At 42.5% G+C, this 19,663-nt stretch overlaps 1 pseudogene across 1 annotated transcript; it reads left to right on the forward strand.

Annotated features, from left to right (window-relative positions):
• Nucleotides 1-12,089: 12,089 nt before the first annotated feature.
• LOC310782979 (selenoprotein T2-like) lies at nucleotides 12,090-15,641 on the forward strand (annotated as a pseudogene). The gene is made up of 4 exons: nucleotides 12,090-12,325; nucleotides 12,666-12,775; nucleotides 13,091-13,245; nucleotides 15,612-15,641. The product of its transcript is annotated as a selenoprotein T2-like (transcript).
• Nucleotides 15,642-19,663: the final 4,022 nt, after the last annotated feature.

Here is a 19,663-nt window from a genome sequence, read left to right on the forward strand (position 1 = left end):
CCCTCGAGTGTAATATTGCGATTATACAACAGTTACCAACAAAATACAAGCTATAAACAAAAGGTGGTCATATTTTGGAGCCATTTGCTCTCAAAATAACAAAGTTTTGCCGAGTGTGTTAGTCCGAGACAAGAAATAGTCCCCGTGGACTCTGCCAGGCTGAGCCAGCCGACTAAATAGGCTACCACACATGTAAACACAAAACTGCCCCATTAACTCAATATTTGTTGTGACTCTGGAGAAAATAAAATAATTAACAGATTAGCAACTACGTTGGTGAACTTCACATGTAGGCTATTTTCTTTTCTTTTACTTTTTTACAATGGCACCAGGCTATTCCGGGGATTCAGTTGCTATTTCTTGTAGAAATTGAATTGCATACTCCCGTTAAAAGAACAAGTGGTGAAACAGCTGTCCATAAAGTCCATGCTGGACCTCTGCCATTTAGCAGGTGAGGCTGTAGAGCGGTTTGAGGGGCTGGGCTGCAAAGGCATGACGTTTCCACGGCTCTCGCACAATATATTGCTCCACCTTGTGCGATTATCAAGACAAGGTGCCCAATAGCTCTGTAAAGAAGTCTCGCTAACGCAGAGGTTCTCAAATGGGGGTCTGGGGACCCCCAGGGGTCCTTGAGGGCGTTCCAGTGGGTCCCCAGCCAAAAGGGCGGTAGGCTACTTTATTTTCTATATAATTCCATTCATAAGTAACACAATGACTATTTTGGGTTTTATACACTTTAATACACTTTCCGTAATAAAACATCTAAAAGCATCAATCTTATTATCATATGGGGGACCATGGGACAAAATCCTATCAAACGGGGGTCCGTGGTATTTTTTTTTGTCAGTTTAGGGGTCCTTCATGTTAAAACATTTGAGAACCACTGCGCTAACGGACATGATTTCTCTGGCTTCCAGTCTGTCCTCAGCCAGCTTCTGGATGTAGTGCTCCTGATGCTGTGATTCATGTAAATCACTGATGTGTCTGCTTCTTTGGAGATACGTGTTAGCATGGAACCCAGGTCATTTACACCCATTGGCTCCAAAGAGTAGCACACCTCTCCTAACTTGTTTCCTCTCTTTGGATGGAGGTAAAAAGCTTTAGCCTCCTGGGGGATTTTAGATAGATAATTTGTAAGTGAGCGAGCCACTTACGTTAACTTAGGAGCAGTGCGGTAAATACAATATTCCTGGAATGTGAGTTTAATGAACCAGTTACATGTCCTATGCATTCTACATCAAATGAAGGCATTACTGTTTGTTTTATTTTGTGTGTTATATACTTATTGGCCAAGTTATTAGTTTTAGAAGTTCTGTGGGGTTACAGGCAATATAGTTGACCATGTTGCCTGCAGAATTTTGGCCGCTGCTGTTTAGTGATGAGGCTGCTGTTCTCTGCTGAACAGAGCGGCCGGTGGAGTGATATTTTAGTGATGAGGCTGCTGTTCTCTGCTGAACAGACCGGCTGGTGGAGTAATATTTTAGTGATGAGGCTGCTGTTCTCTGCTGAACAGAGCGGCCGGTGGAGTGATATTTTAGATTTTAGTGATGAGGCTGCTGTTCTCTGCTGAACAGAGCGGCCGGTGGAGTGATATTTTAGTGATGAGGCTGCTGTTCTCTGCTGAACAGAGCGGCCGGTGGAGTGATATTTTAGTGATGAGGCTGCTGTTCTCTGCTGAACAGAGAGGCCGGTGGAGTGATATTTTAGTGATGAGGCTGCTGTTCTCTGCTGAACAGAGCGGCCGGTGGAGTGATATTTTAGTGATGAGGCTGCTCTGAAATGAGAGGGGGGGGAGATAAAGTCTGCACACTGAGGCTCCATCAATGGTTTTTTATTTGCAACGTTTCGATCTTCACAGGATCTTTGTCAAGTTCTGAAATGAACCATTTGAGAACGGCTATGTGTGCTGTTATGCTAATTTGAGAACATCCTTGACCAATCAGATTGCTTGGTCAGAAGTGAACTACATGTTGTATAATATTCATTTTCTCAAATTTTTATTTTTGGTCATAGATCAATGCCATTGGTCAGCCTTCAAGTCTGTCTGTGGGTTTTACTAAACTTAACCAATGGAAAAGCATTCAAACCATCTTGTGAGTAAGTCACAATTTTAGAAACATGTATATTTAAAACCTCCACAGCTCTGAGTGGATTATGAAACATGGTTTCAATCAGGTTTTCTATACAGGAATGTTTTATTTTATATCTACATGTTTTATTCTTTATTCAGATTAAGGGGCTGCAGCTTGTCAGAGAGCAGCTTTGCTTCTCTGGCCTCAGCTCTGAAGTCCAACCCCTCCTCCCATCTGAGAGAGCTGGACCTGCGTCTCAACAAGCTGGATGATTCAGCAGTGAAGCACCTGTCTGATCTTCTGGAGAGTCCACACTGCAGCCTGGAGACTCTGAGGTCAGACAACATTTCTTAATGATGTGCTGACATGAATATTATATGAATATTGTGGTGAATCTTAATTTGAGGACGTCTATATAGAGTCATTTCATCTGAAATCAGGCTTAGGACTCACATTGTCTTCCTATTGTTTTCACACATTCCTGGTCTCTTCAAATGAAGGAAGATGAACTTTGGTGATGATATTCTCCATCGTTTTAAATCGTGTGTGTGTGTGTGTGTGTGTGTGTGTGTGTGTGTGTGTGTGTGTGCTGTGCGTGTGTGTGTGCTGTGTGTGTGCGTGTGTGTGTGTGTGTGCACATTGTGTGTGTTTGCACATTGTGTGTGTGTGTGTGTCTGTGTGTGTGTGTGTGTCTGTGTGTGTGTGTGTGTGTGTGTGTGTGTGTGTGTGTGTGTGTGTGTGTGTGTGTGCGTGCGTGAGCGTGTGTGTGTGTGCGTGCGTGAGCGTGTGTGTGTGTGCGTGCGTGTGTGTGTGTGTGTGATTGGCTGCATGTGTTGTGGGTGTCTATGTGACAGATAAAGACAGCTTTGTCCCTCTAGTTCTTCTTCATCTGAAGGTCAATCAGATCAGCCAGAAGCAGAGAGAGTTTCCAGCTGAGAGTGTTGATCATGTGACAACCTGCAGATGACTGATGATGATGATGATGTTGTCTTCATCTCTACAGGCTGTATGATAAAGTATTACGAAGGAAAAAATAAACCTGGATCACAGCTGACATCCTGACAACATGTGAGTATTGACACACCATAAAAACATGACCTCACACTCTCTCTCTCACACACACACACACACACACGCACACACACACACACGCACACGCACACGCACACGCACACGCACACACACACACACACACACACACACACACACACACACACACACACACACACACACACACACTCACACACAGTTTAAATTATCTCTCCCAGTCTTTCTACTGGCTTCTCACTGACTGAGAGCTGATGAACAGTCTCAGTGAACGGTGATTTCTGATGTCAGCTGTGTGTGTGTGTGTGTGTGTGTGTGTGTGTGTGTGTGTGTGTGTTTGTTCTTCTCTCCATCAGATCAGGGCCGTAACCAGGGTTCCGAAATAGGGGAGGTCCAGCAAGGGGAGGCGGATTCGGTGGCGCCCTCAAGGGCGCCGCCGGAAAAAATTTGAGGGTTTTTTTCCCCCTTTTTTAGCCATATTTAGAGTAATATATCATTTTAAATCAACATTAGGATTATACTGTTGTGATGTCATTATTCAGTATATTCTCTTTCATGTCACCACCTGGGGCCTGTACTACAAAGCAAGATTAGTGGTTTAGCGAGGTAACTTCAGGTTTAAACCTGGTTTGGCCGTACTACAAAGCAAGTTAACTTCTTACCGACATATATTTCCATAGCAACTTATGCTTCACACTTAACCTGGTCCGCAGCAGGTTAAGTTGCAAGGATAAGATTAGACCTTAAATACACCGCCCACGAACCAATCAAATCAGCAGTTTGGAAAAATGGCCAACCCCTTTCTGGACGAGGAAGGAGCACGAATTGTAATGTTGAATTAACCAAGGACTAAAGCCTTGCACTTGTTGCAGGCTACATTTTAATTAAGCCCTACTTACCACTTTGGAATATGTTTTTATATATTAATTTTTGTGCTCTCAAGTAGCCTAGATACGTTGTTTGACCCCGCTGATCGATTGCAGCTGAATAGTGAGTGGAGACATATCACTAAACCGGCATAAAAAGGTTACATAAACGTCTCCAAAGCGCACGGTGCCGTGTGCGCAACGGAGCTGAGACTGACGTTGGGTTGGAATTGAAATGGTCATACAGCCTACTACATCTAAGCAATTTAATATGGGATCACCTGCACACAGGCGATCCCATATTAAGATGATTCATATCTAGGCTACTCCTGCATTTTGCAGCTGCAACTCTGTTGCTTTTGGCCTGTATGATGTGATTGAACTTCATATTTCCAGCATCATTATATGAAATATGGAGATATGCGACTCTGCTGACATTACAATAGCCATGTGACCACAAAATAGACTATTTTTTATAAATGAAATCTATGCCCGCACATACCGTGTCGATTCAGTTCAGAAGCATTTATTTTATTTTATTATCATTCTTTTTTTTATTGATTAGCCTATAGGAATTATTCAATCAGTGCGACTAAACACATTGATTTTATTTTATTTTATTTTATTTTATTTTATTTTATTTTATTTGACGGTTACAAATTGAAATACAATATACTGAACAAAGTACAGACACGGATCATTATTATTCATTGAGCCTAAATGGTCTATAGCTACATACGGATTTTGGACTGAGATAGATTACACATTGCTTCCACAAAAGACTGTAGATAGAGAGCTGTAGATAGCCTACGAAACCGCTCTTCAAATAAATTACTGGTGTGGATAAAAGTGGTCACTTTAGACAGTCATTCGGGAACAGTAATAATATCCAACGCCGATTTGTATTTGCGGTTTCATTCAATGAGGAAATAGGCGTGTCTGGCGCTGTCGGAGTTGGAGCAGTCCATATTGCACTCTGATTGGCAGTTGTTAAAAACCACGCCTCTTTTGCGGGCACGAGCTCCAGTGCACGGGCATTTTCATGTGCACGCGCTGTCAGCTTGATTAGAAAAACCTGGTTCGAGTTAACGAGTGCCAATCGACGTTCGTAGTACAAGTTAACTACAATCGAGCTGATCTGGTTTAGACAAACCAGATCAAGGGACAGATCCTGGATCTTCTAATACAACATTCGTAGTACAGGCCTCTGCTCAGCTCTCCTGTCAACATAATTGTAACTAACAAACACAAACTGTTTTAGCCAAATTCATATCAAAATGACACCTACAAACACAGGTACACAACCCAAGCCGTACACAACACACAAAGTCATCATCGATAATAAAAAAAACATACAGAGGGACATTTATTTATTCCTGATAGGAACGATTGAAAAATAAAATAAAATATATTATGTTGTTTTTAACTTTACACCACCTCTTTTTGTTACTTATTGGGTCATGAAACTGAAACCATGCATATAGCCACCTGCATACCTGACTTCGGGAGCTTGGCAATTGGCATCATGCATGATTAGCCAGTAGCATCCCAACGTGTCACACAGGTAACATTACTTAAGAGACAGACTAGACACTTACTTTCTTGGTTGTTGCTAAAAAATCTGTCAGTGTCACTCACTGTCTGTCGTTCACTCGCTCACTGTCTCGCAGCTCGCTCACCTTCAATTATCTCGCCAGGCAGACAGACAGTCATCACTCACCACCATGCTGCTGCTCTCTCGGAATCAAGTTACCGCGGACGCGGCGTCAGATGACTTCCTGCCTGACCTGCCTTTCGTTTAAAAATAAAAGCGATCCCGTGTTTTTCATGCTTTTCCATGCAGATTGTTTTATAAAAAAAAAAAAAAAAAAAAAAATCTCTCTGAAATATTAGGGGAGGTCCGGACCTCCCCGTCCTCATAGCTAGTTACGGCCAGATGCCTGCATGTCATCTCAGTGTGGATCCAAACACAGCAAACACATCATCTGTCTGAGGGAACAGAGAGCTCACAGTGTATTTTAGTGCAGGAGAGTCTCCTCTTTTTGTCTTTGTGTTTCAGATGGAAGCAGGGGTGGAGTTATGTGGGGGCCAATGAGGGCTGAGCTCCCATAAGGAGGGTGGAGTTATGTGGGGGCCAATGAGGCGTGATTTTGAATCGCACATAGGTTAGGCAAAAACCACGCCCTGTGCCGCCTACGCAGCGGTCAAGCGCCGGGATTGGCCAGGAGCAAGTCTTTTGTCTTCTTCTTTTGACAGCTGGAATCACCCACACCACAAACACTGCACAGCACGCAGCCCAGCGATTTCATGTACCAACTGAATTGCTCTTGATAGCGGACATTGAAATGAATTATTAGTGTTTTAACGCTAACGTAACACACAAGCTTTTCAAACAAACATTTCCCACACACCACAAACACTGTGCAATTTTATTAACCAAATTGCTCTTGATAGCGGACATTGAAAATAAATTATTGTAGCCTAATAACACAAATGAAAATGTAACACAAGCTTTAGCCAAAGCTTCAATAACAGAGCTCAGCTGACAGTTTAACCTGCTTAATGACAAATATAAAAAACATGAAATTAAAAATACAATAGGCTACAGCACATAGGCCTAGCCCCCCCCCCCCCCCCCCCCCCCCATCCCCAGTCCAGCCGTTTGTTCCAGGCCAGTGAAGTCCCAACAATCTACAAAAACATGCAATAATATAAAATTATAGATAAAAAGTTGAATCATACACAATAAATAAAACCAAAAGTAAAGGGTTAGCCTTCCCAATGGCCAGCAGCATCTGTTATTCTGGCCTCATAATAAGCACTGAGGCGGGTGGTCAGAAAGTCAAATAACATTAAAATACATTGTATGCTTTGGTGCGATGTAGAATTTTGTCTTTCAATATCCTCATTGCAGCCTCGCTTGGTGTTGTTGCTTCTCACAGGAATGGTGTCCCTCAGAGCCGTATACAGAGAGCCCAACATGAGCATGAGCACCTGGCCAATCCCGGCGCTTGACTGCTGCGTAGGCGGGCACAGGAAGTGGTTTTTGCGTAACCTATGTACGATTCGAAATCACGCACCAATGAGGGCTGAGCTCCCATAAGGAGGGTGGAGTTATGTGGGGGCCAATCGGGGCTGAGCTCCCATAAGGAGGGTGGAGTTTTGTGGGGGCCAATGGGGGCTGAGCTCCCATAAGGAGAGTCTGACCTCATTTCAATCAGGAGACTTGATGGATAAACAATGATTTATTACAATGAATGAATGTTACAGAATATTATGATGAGAAAGTTAGTTAGTCTTTGGAGCTTGACACCACTGGGAGATATTCAGATCGAGCTGGATCAGCTCGAGCAGCACGGCCATATATACCCCCCAGTGGAGTCAGGATACTGGTGCTGGTGAACCTCTTGGTGACTGATGGATCAGGGATTTGGCGGAGACGGGGAGGTGGTGGGTGTGTGTCAGCCAGCAGGATGAGAGAGACTGAATGAGACACAGAAAAGCATATTTATGCACACATCAACCATGTGATAGGCTGCCTAAAGGGGAGTGCCACAATGTGATAGGCTAAAAGTGCAGGTGAGCAAAGGTGTATAAGGTGATGTGTTGCTATGCTATTGGTTTATGGGAAAGTAGGAGGCAACCACTGATTATTCAATTATCACCAGGAAGCTGACAGGTTAACAGGTGAGCAAGCAGGAGAAGTGCAGTGACTGTGGAACCGGTGAGGATCAAGATCGTCCTGTCTGAACCTTCGTTTATAAACTCCACCACACACACCTGTGGGGGTCTAACATACTTTTACACACAAGCTCAACCAAGACCAAAACTATGGATTTTTACTGCCAGTTTACTAATGCTTACACTGAATGTCAGAACCAGTGGGCTAACTCCTAGCTCCGTTTGTGAAGCCAATTTGAAAGTAACTTAAACCTGCATTATTTCGAATGGCCTGCAGGGGGTGAGTTCACTGGCTGCAAAAGAAGTGTGTTGTATGGAAGTGAATTAGAAAATGAGCGACCCTACTTCCCACTTGATTGATGACCTCAGTAAACACTTCCTAATGAGTTGATGGTCTCAATCACTCACTGTTCATTTAGTACATTATGGTCCCATTTAGAGTCAAACAGATGATAAAGCAGACTATGTTTTGGGGCTTGATTGACAGGTCGTCTGTCCAGTGATCGTGCAGCTTGTCGATCACAGACCAATAGCAGGAGGCGCTGCAGCTCTTCTCATCTAAATTCACCTCACTTCTGCCTCCAAATAACCAAGATGGCGACAGTGAAAATGTTCAGATTCAGATTCAGATTCATTTATTTAGAAGATGGGACATTGCACATTAATGGACAGTACAGCCGTACAGTAAATATGCCAGGTTTTAGCCCAAGGGCTAGTTTCCACCTGTAATGCCAACCTTAGAGGCTTCAAAGCACGACTCCAAAAACCAATGGGTGACATCACAAAGCTACGTCCATATATTTATACAGTCTATGGTCAGAACAGATAAGCTCATGTTCTAAAATATCACTTATAGGCTAAAGTTGAAGTGAACAGCAGGTCAGAATCACAATCTGCTTTATTGGCCATATGTACACATACAAGGGATATGACTCTGGTTTGCTTTGCTCTCAAAGTCACATACAGAGAAAAAAAGCTATGAACAGCTTAAAATGGACATGGCTGGGTGACATCACTGATGACATCATCACCGTTATCCTTTCCTGACTGAATGAATGAATGCCTGACTCACCCCAAAACGCCTTCTCTTGACCATGCGCACGTGGTCAAAAGTTGGGAATTCTAAATGATTTGAAATGGTCTAAATGAGATTAGAGGCCTTTTCTATTCAATGTTATTTTAGATGTGACCTGTTGATTTCTTGAAATGTATAATGTTGCTATGATGGATGTATCCTATACACTGTTGTTGTTGTATTCTGTTATAGGCTACTTTTGAGTGTATTCTATTACTTATGTATGCGATCTAAACAATTACCGGCCTATCTCCAAGCTGTGCTGCCTGGCCAAAGTCCTTGAAATTTTAGCAAATGAGCAACTCCGTTTATTTTTAGACACATAGAATATCCTTTAATCACACCAATCAGGGTTCAGACCGAGGCACAGTACTGTTACCGCCACATCCCTTGTTGTAAACAATATACTGAAAAGCCTTGATGAGCGTCAGCACTGTGCGGCTCTTTTCGTAGACCTCTCAAAGGCATTTGATACAGTAGATCAGAGGTTCTCAAATGTTTTTCAGCCAAGGACCCCTTACAAGATAGAAAATATACCGGGGACCCCCTCATTCTGATTTGTGATTTTGGGCTAAGCTTAATTGTTTCCACGGTAACGTGCTTGACTTTTAATTTGATAGGTTTGTTATTAGAATGTAATCCATGAACCATTTTAGATTTAAAGCAGAAACTATTTTCATTGAACTATGAAGATTTTGCACACAAAAAAATATATATATCTTTTTTATTACATTACATTTACATTACGTCATTTAGCAGACGCTTTTGTTTTTTCCAAAGCGACTTACAATATCACAATTTGTCAATAGTACAGAAAACCACTATGCAACACAATCAATGACAGCCAAGATATTTTGATAGACTAGCACCATGTAGGAAGTAGTTTGAGAAGGAATAAGTAACATGTAGCATTTTTTATTTTTATAAAAAAAAAAAAAAAGATTTTACATGAAAACTTTTCGCGGCTGAATGAGACAGAAACAAGCATATTTAAGGAACCCGCCTCCAAGCAATTGGCTTACGACTGGGTTGTGGAGCAACGTGATAGGCTTACACTGGAGGTGCGTAGGGTGAGAGGTGATCAGAGCAGTGATGTGACACTATGCAATTGGTTAACAGAGACTGGGCGGCAACCAGCTGATTGTTCATTGAAACCCGGAAATTGACAGCTTATTATGATCTTGTGAGTAGATTGAAGAGTGGAGATATAAAGTGCATTAAAGAAGTGTAAAAGATATTATAGTCTTCCTGCTTGAACTTACGTTGAGAACTACATTTAGTGTTGATGACACACGATCTGGGTCTTTGTGTATAGGTAAGGGGGTCCCCCAAGGATCAATTTATGGTCCCACATTATTCACTCTTTATATTAATAATATTTTCTTTCCTTCTGAGCACTGTAACGTCCATTTTTATGCTGACGACACAGTTGTGTACTGTACTGGAGCGACACCTGCACAGGCAGTCACAAGGCTTCAGACTGCCTTTGACTGTCTTCAGCAGGCCCTGTCTGACATGAAATCAAAGAAAACAAAATGGCTGATGTGCTCTAGAACCTCTACTATCAATGAAAATCTGAGTATCCGCACAGTGCAGAACGAGCTAATTGATTGTGTTTCTTCATATAAATATCTTGGTATTTGGTTGGATGCGAAACTTTCTTTTCGCGTTCACATTGACCATTTAACGAAGAAATTGAGGAGGAAAATTGGTTTTCTATACAGAAACAGATCTTGTTTTTCTCAGAAGAGCAATTGTACAGTCTCTATTATTGTCTGTCCTGGATTATGGGGATGTTGTGTATATGCATGCCCCACCTACCATCTTGAAAACCCTTGATGCTGTGTACCACAGCGCTCTGCGCTTTATAACAGGTGACGGTTATTTAACGCATCATTGTATTTTGTATGATAAGGTGAACTGGCCCTCCCTGTCATCTAGAAGAAAGCAACATTGTCTCTTGTTTATTTACAAGGCTCTGATTGGACAGCTTCCTTTGTATTTGTGTTCACTTCTAAACCATGTTAATACAAATTATCAGACACGCTCACGATCTCATATTAGACTGTCAGTCCCACGAGTGAGATCTGAGCAAGGTAAGACTGCATTTTCTTTTTATGCACCAGATGGATGGAATCGGCTCCAGGACACTTTAAAATTGGAGCAACTGATCTCCCTGGAATCATTTCAAGTACTCCTCGAAAGCACTGTACGTGAAGAGTGCACTTGTTTTATCTAAACTGTTTTATCATCTCTGTCTGTACATTTCTGTAGGCCTATGTGTTCTTTGTAACAGGGCGCTCTTGAAAATGAGAGTTCGCTCTCAAGGGCCTTTCCCTGTATAAATAAAGGTAAAATAAAAAATTATAAAAATGTAGTTCTTACTCTGTTTTATATTTCTTTGTTTTTATGTTTGGGGACTGCGGATGGAAACTAGCCTCGTGCTACATCCACCACTTTTTACACTTTTACGATGTTTCAGGTGACTGTATCTGCTTCATGTCCAATGTGTTCATTAATTTTGCATTGTCCCGTCCAAATAAACAAATAAAGTCAAGTAAAAGTAAAGTTATTCTGATGTTATGCTATTGTTGACTTGAAATGCGGTTCATTAATTTGTTTAGTTTGCTTCTCATTGTGATCCATGTTTATCCATTTGAGAGCCAATTTCATAGTGTCTGCTTGGTGATCATTCCCACTCATGTATGGAGACCTGAATGGACGAAACCGGTCATTTTTCTTTTCTTTTTATTACAGTATTATTATTGTCATTGTCACCTACATGTATATGACAGAATAAAGGCTTTAACTCCAAATTCAAGTATTATTTGTTCCTGCTCCACAAGAGTGCCTGAAGATTGTCTCCCTCCATGTGATGATCCTTTGAGAAAATGTAAGAAACGCTCCAGAACTAGACTCTTAGCCCTCTATGATCTCTATAAGACAAAGACAACACATAATAAACTTCATGGAACTTCTCTAAAAGTGGAGTTAAGCTGGACAGCAGAGTCACAGATGAAGGCCCGTTATTCAACTTGAGACTCCCCTGCTTCCCCAGTGTTTAGTATGTTGTGTAAAGCGTATTTAAGCTCCATTTATCATTATCCCACTGGATCCCACTGCTGTTCTTGTTAAGACCCGCACTACTCTGCCTCTGATTGGGTTGGGCTTAGGCATGGGGACTGATGATTGGTTCAGGTTAGGGTAACAAGAAAGGGGGTTCCTTAACAACGTTTTGTATTTATTTTGAAGGCAGTGACCGGAAGTCTTGTGCGTTAGTTAGTGTGTCCATCTTGCCAGCGGTCCAGTGACACTGACACTGACAGCCGGTGTGTGTGAGGAGGAGAGATGGCGGAGTACAGCCATGCGGGCCTCCTGGGCGCCGTGCTGCTGTTCACCGTACTGACCGTCAGAGACGTGTATGACGCGGGCAGGTCGAGTCCGCAGCCCGGCCCCGGTCCCGGTCCCGGCCCGGAGGCCGCGGGGAGCCCCGGGGCTCTCCCACACAGCCCGCCCGAGCCCGAGCCCGGTAGGCCGGCCAAGCACGCCCTCTACACCGGGCCCGTGCTCAGGTTCCAGTACTGGTGAGACAACACACACACGCTGTTCTGTGTATGTTGAGCGTTTTACTACATTAGAGGCAGCTAACATAACCCTTAGCTTAGCTTTAGCGCGATGTTGTGTAAGCTGCGAGTGAAGCAGGTGCCTCGGTAGCTAACTGCTAGCTAACTGCTAATCTGATTAAGTCACAGCGACGTTTCCTCACCATTTTATAAACCCGTCACGACTGAGAGTGAGTGTGATCAGAGAGACCTGTCTCAAGGCCCCCTGGTGGTTCTCAGCCTCCATGTTGAAAACCACTGGCAGAGAATATCAATAGGAAAAGGATGTGAATGACTGTTGATATGATCTTGTGTGTTGCAGTATCTCCTGAGGGTACAGTAAGGTGTTCCAGGAGTACTCTCGCTCTATCAGCCAGCTGTACCCGGACATCCACATCGAGGGAGAGAACTACCCCCCCACCCCCCTGAACAGTTGAGAACTACCCCCCCCCCCCCCCCACACACACACACACACACACACACACACACACCCTGAACAGGTGAGCTCAGGTGTTGCCTGTGGAGCGCTAGCCTGGTAGCCATCATGACCTCACAACAACTCACGTTGTGTTTCGTTCCATGGGTCAGTCTGGACTGACAGTCTGAAATCGCTGTAAGTGGCAGGAAGTCCAGGCTGATAGGTCGAGCGAAACAGGAAGTAAGGTTGTGTGATCATGAGCGTTTTAACCAGGCTAGTGGAGCTCTGAGGTTGATAAATCCTCAGTGTGCAGTGAGCTGCTCTGTCAGCCGTGTTCTCCCCTCCTCCTCCTCTCAGGTACATCGGGAACTTCTTCTCCTACTTCAAGCTGCTGGCCATCACGCTGATCGTCAGCGGGCAGAACCCCTTCCCCCTGCTGGGCGTGGCCACGCCGCGCACCTGGACCTGGAGCCAGGACAACAAGGTACCAACGCAGCTTCAGCCAGACAGAGCCAGAGGCTGCACATCCTCCTGGGGTCCACCAACATCAGTGTTGCAGTAGTCTGGCTCCTCTTACTCTCCCTCTGCTATAGTGGGTAAGAAAAAGGCTCTGTTATCTTTACAACCATCCACCGAAATAGCCAAGCGGGCCTGCTTTATTAGAGGCAAAGTGGCCGCCTACTTCCTGCTTCAGCACTATACCAGAGATTTTCATCCGCCATTTATTTTCACATAGACATTTCGTAAAATGCTTATAAAAATAGGTTTACTTGTTCAAACCAAATGGTTCAGATATATTTAGAAACAGGAGAGACCACATAACATTTCACTCGGACCAAAACCTACCAAAATTGACAATTTAAAGAAAATATTTTTTCAATGTAGTGTTTTTAAGTTTTGGTCCGAGTGAAATGTTCTATGGTCTCTCCCGATCACAAAATGTTATTCCCCTTGAGTTTACATGTGCGCGGGTGTGTGTGTGTGTGCCCCCTTATGACATCACTAATGACATCATTGGTCTTATGACATCACTGATGACATCGTCAGTGATGTCACAATGCCTCCTTGTGTGTGTGTGTGTGTGTGTGTGTGTGTGTGTGCCCCCTATGACATCACTGATTACTTAATCAGTGGGGGTGTTCCCCCTTATGACATCACTGATGACATCATCAGTCTATGACATCACTGATGACATCATCAGTGATGTCCCAATGCCTCCGTGTGTGTGTGTGTTTGTGAGAGACATCACTTCCCGGACACAAAATTCTAACAAACAAACATTGTCCACATTGCCAAATGTATAGAGAAGACGCTCAACAAAAGTTCAGCCCTCTTCAACTTTTCATGCAGAGCTCAGCTGTCCTTCTGTTCTAAATGATGTAGCAGCGACTTCATAAATGATCAATTAATCTGTCGTCAAATCATCAACATACAGATTAAAAAGAACTGGGAAGGGATAAGATTCCACCTTGACGGACCCCATTACTAATCCCAAAAAGGGTTGATATGTTGCTCCATTTAACTTGCATAGTCTGATGGGCATACCAAAAGGCCAGAATCCTAACAATATAGCTGGGCAAACCTCTTTGACATAGCATGAGTTTTTTTTATGGTTGACGGTCAAAGGCTTTAGAAGCATCAATAAAACATAAAAGAAATTAGAGGTTTTGCCATCTGTATTTGTTTACAATTTCCTTTAAGGCATACAGAGGTCAGTGTGCCATTTGCTTTAAAACCAAACTGCTTGTCTGTGGAGTAGATTAACTCCTTAACTCTGTCCAGCAGAATTCTCTCCAGGACTTTTGACAGTATATATTATATTAAGTTGATATCTGAAGCAACTTGTTGTTAATGTTTTATTTGTTTATTTAATGTTGACTTTCAACTGAAAATATTATTTTACTCATCAGCAATGGTGCATTTTGTATAGTCTAGAGCCATCTTGTCTCAGTTGTTGAGATCAAATAATCATTATCCCCTAGGCATCCAGGAAGTTAGTGAAACTATACAGTAAGCATTCCTGCATAACCCAAGAGTCTGTTGGGTTGGCCTGCATTCATGGGAACCAGTCTGTGAGCGGCCACACTCCAGTCAACTTTCTGGAGCTGTCGCTTTCTTTTTCTGAAAGACATCTGGAAAACACTTATGGCTAAACAATAACAAATTGGCAAACACATATTTTTAAACATCCTTATCATCTCATGAGTGCAAATGATCACCAAAGATGAAACTACAACATTTAAAAGGCTTTACTTGGTAAACAATGTTTAATAGTTTTTATCCACAATTACAATCACAAGGACAAACAATGTCCCCCCCACCCCAAAAAACATTTTTCAATAGTAAATTGCTATGTATACAGATGTAGTGTTCATAGTGTAAATGTTTTGATTATATTTTAGGAATAAATGTATATTACTTTACACTTCATAGAACTTGTCTTGATCCCGCAATACATTGCACTGCCGGGATTGCCCACCAAATTACTGTTCTCAATCTTCCCTTGTTTATTAAAGCAGTATGATCACAAATATCAAATGTTTGATGCACCCAATACATACTGTTGTACTATACTTTAAGATTCTACTATTCTACTACTATTCACTGTTTTTCAAGCATGCAGCGTGCTGCACTCGAGCAGCCAGGCATGAAGTGGGTAAGGTGTGAGCAAGGTGTGAGCGGGACAGGGCAGCACCGGGCAAAACAGAGCGAGGCGTGGACAAAACACAGTGTTTCTGGTGTGAGTTTCAATGACTAGAAGTTAGCCCAATAGAATGTAGTGCATATACTTGGTAATAGCTTTCACTCTCTCCTGTTATCTCCCCATCTACATATATTTGTGGTGTTCAGCTGCGTCGAGGAGCTGCACACCAGCTGTGATCTTCATCCACATAGGCTGATGCGGTGAGCACTCCACTGGCTGATATCCCGATCAGCCCCGGGACTGAGACTGGTGGAGATGTTACGGGAGGAGAGATGAGGGAGAGATGCCTGATGGATCTATAAGGGCAGAAATTAAATATAAACAGTTTGTTTTGAACCCACAGCATATTACTAAACAGAAAGCTTAGTGATGGGAGTCACTACCTATTGAATATTGGCCATGCATGCTGTGGAAATGATCCACAATGCCCCAAACATATCTCACAAGGGCAAAAAAACAATAAAATTGTATAACAACATTGTTATACAACATTATAACATTTAAATTCCCAAAATATTCAAGACCTGTAAATTATTAGATTCATTTTTAATGCGTTTCCAGACTTTCCACACCTGTGTAGGTACCCTGTGAACACAGGCCAAGATCAAGTAATGTAGCTGAAGAATAATTTGCGGGTAGATCATCATGATTAGATATAATTTTAGTATTCATTAATGCTGTCAAGTAAAAAAAAAAAAGTTTGTTTCATATCAATATTAATTTCAGCTGAATTATTATTTTCCAAGGACAGGAAAAATGTGTAACAAAACTAGAGCTTCAACATAATATTGCCTGTGTACTTGTATTGCCTTATTACCGACTCTGGTAGAGTGGCTTGTTGTTTCTGTCCTGCTGTCCTCTGTGTCTTCTGCTGTCAGATGTGACTCCTGGCCAGTGCCAGACAGGGTTGTATCTGGTTGAGGATGGCTGTAACACATGAGAAAATGATTTAACAGTTTGCTCTTACTACCTTCTTGCATGCAAAACAAGACTAGAACCTATCCCTGATGCATTTATTCAGGACCAGGCATGTCCAAAGTCCGGCCCTGGGGCCAATTGTGGCCCGTGGACAGATTTTTTTATTGGTTAATCAAGCAAGTTCAATTTGCATTTGTTTCCTTCACCTAACAATTACAGCACTATCATACAGTTTGTAGAAGCACCAGGTAGGAACAGCACATGCAGAACTACTGTTTTCAGATGGCAAACAAAGTACAATTGTATGTGATTTTTATTTATATTTTTTAATAACACCCATATGAGGTGAGAAGCACCTGCACGGCCGCCTCACCCCCAATTCAAAAAAGTTTGGACAATCCTACACTAGATGGACAATGTCGGCGTGGCAGAGAGAGAGACAGTTAGACCAGACTCAAATGGGGGTCCGTGGCACTTTGCCAGGGGGTCCACGAAAAGTGTTCAGGAAAATAAAAATAAAAACTTTTTGTGTGTGTGCAAAAGCTTCATAGTTCAACTAAAACATTGTAGGCCTATGCTTTAAATTTAAAATGTTTATTGTCTTACATACTTGTGCCTGCTTCAATAAAATTGTCTCTCCCTGTCCCTGATCACTCACCTGTGTACTCCCTCGGCTGGGTGTAATTTTCAACCAGGAACTCCTAGGTCAGCTGATTCCTACTGAATTGACCAAAACAGTTCAATAATTGCAACCCTGTCAAAATCTTATTGCTATGCTAGTTATTGTTATTAGTTATAGTATGAGTATTAGTTGACCAATTCTATGGGTCAGTCATAATTTTGTAGAAAGAATGCTACTGTCTGAAACTCATTCAAAATAATCCATCCTTACATAATGAAAAATTAAATTGTTGATATTAACACTTCAAGAGACAAAGTAGTAATAATTTTGTTTGATATTTTTTCTAACTAATGGATTGCGTGAGCATTGAACACGTCACGGTGGCGCAGTGGAAGGCTCGGATGATGCCCTCCTCCACGTACGGCTTCAACTGCTTCAGGAACTCCGCGGCTGCCGCGACCTGGAGACAGAGGAATAGAAGGAAAGGTCTGAGGATGGAGATATCGCATTAACTGTGATAGACTAGATATCAGAAGGAACAGCCTCCATGCAATCCTACACCACCGGCTTGTTTTATAGCTCTTTGGAATCTCAATGTTGTATTGGCAACATACTGCCTTCTTATAACACTTAAGCCATTACATTCCCATTAGTGGACAGACTGCTGCCATGGCAACAGAAACAACACCATTACAATACAGCCCCCCCCCCCCCCCGCACACGCACGCACGCACACACACAACTCAGCATCCTGGGACCGAGCCATGTCCACCTGGGTCTTGGCTGCAGGGTGAACCACATCCAACAGGTTCAGGATGGCCACTCCATCGTTGGAGATAGTGGCCTTACCTGGAACACACACACACCCACACACAGAGAGAGTTACTCCCTGTGTCACTCTTCCTCTGGGTCTCCTCTTTGCAAAATAAAAAAAGATTGATCTTTGCAAAATAAGAGAGAGCAGGAATCTGCTTTGGTGATCAGATAGCAGACGTGGCCAAATTCTTCCCTATGAAGGGCCAAAATGAATCTGGCTGGATGGCCATGGGGCTAAAATGGTTTTCCCCCACCATCTAGTCTCGTATCTATACTAGACTGTATCTATACTATCGACCCTACTCCATATTTATCTACATGATATTCATCCAAAAGAAAGGTTGTGATTTACAGGGAGGAAAAATAACAATATGAGGAAATGTAAGCTATGTATGAGGGAATACAAAGAAACACAAAACATTAAAAAGAAGAATAAAATAGAAATCAGATGAGAAACAAAAAATTGTCAAATATTGTAGGCCTAGGCTACTCACCAAGCTGGCCTCCCATCATGGTACCCAGGCCAGGCCAGTGTACACACCATTAACCACTGACAACTTGATGGAGGACAGACCAGCTGCAAATAACAAGGCAAGTCACAACAACACTCACCTTTAAGAACGGGGTTTCCACGGTTCTCTGTGTCAGGGACATTGTGGGGCTGGATCTGGGCTCTCTGACTGCGGTGTCGGAGAAGATGACTTTGTCCAGGCTACGCTCCATCATGAGCAATGACTCGCACCCACTCCACGGCGTGCTAGTCAAACACAGGAGTACGTTCAGTGAGAGGCTGATCCCACCTAGATGCAATACGGAGAGGCACAGGAAATCATTCCTGCCTGTGGCCATTGGACTCTGAAAACCTCTGCTCTAGGTTAGATAGCAAGCTACAATCTGCAGTGCTGTACACATGACTACATTAGAGCTATACAGAACTATACAGACACAGCACAGCTATAAACATGTCACGTGACAGACTTTACTGTAACAGGTATCAGCATGCCATCATTATATTATACTCTGATGATAACGTTTACACAGGAAATATGCAGCTAATGCAAATCAGTGACGCTGACCTTAGTTGGGTTATGTATCGCAATTTTTAAGCATAATAAAGTGGATTACATGGCGCCACTCTTCAATTCAACATGCATTGAATACACTGAGCAGTTACTCTGAGGGAATAAAATTACTATTATAACCTGAAACGCCTGTTATTGTCACTTTTGAACCGCAGCAAAACGGCATGCATTTGAATTGAGTTTGGCTAGCCCAAGGACGCTAACGTTAATTTAGACTATTTCACGATTTTAAGGCATGAATATTAGGGGTGGGGGAAAAAATCGATTCACCTAAGTATCGCGATTTTTAATGTCACGATTTTTTGGATCGATCTTTTATTCCAGAATCGATAATCGCAAATTTAAAAAAAAAAAAAAAAAAAAAAAAAAATTTGGGTGCTTGCAGTCAGGCCACTCACTGAACAGCAGACCAGGCGCCGCCTACTGGTTTACTAGTGGTTTTATTACTTTATTAGTTAGTCTGAAGTAATAATTACACTTCAGGGTTAAAGTGGGTGCATCTCATTGTAAAATTGGACTTCAAACGGCCCAAATCTGGCTTCAAACGGCCCAAATTTCACGCGCGTTGGCCCATATCACCCTGGCCTGCTTGGTATCTAATGCCCGGCCTGAATTATGATCCCAGTCCGCCCCTGTTTTTAACTATATCGCCCAGCCCTACTCATGATATATAATATACAGTCTCTAGTGTATGATTCAACTTTTCCCATGTTCTAATCTAGTGTAAAAAAGCAAACAAACTGAAAAAATAAAAGAAAAA

Source organism: Poromitra crassiceps (assembly GCF_964638095.1).
Source record: "Poromitra crassiceps genome assembly, chromosome: 9".
NCBI classification, from domain to species: domain Eukaryota; kingdom Metazoa; phylum Chordata; class Actinopteri; order Beryciformes; family Melamphaidae; genus Poromitra; species Poromitra crassiceps.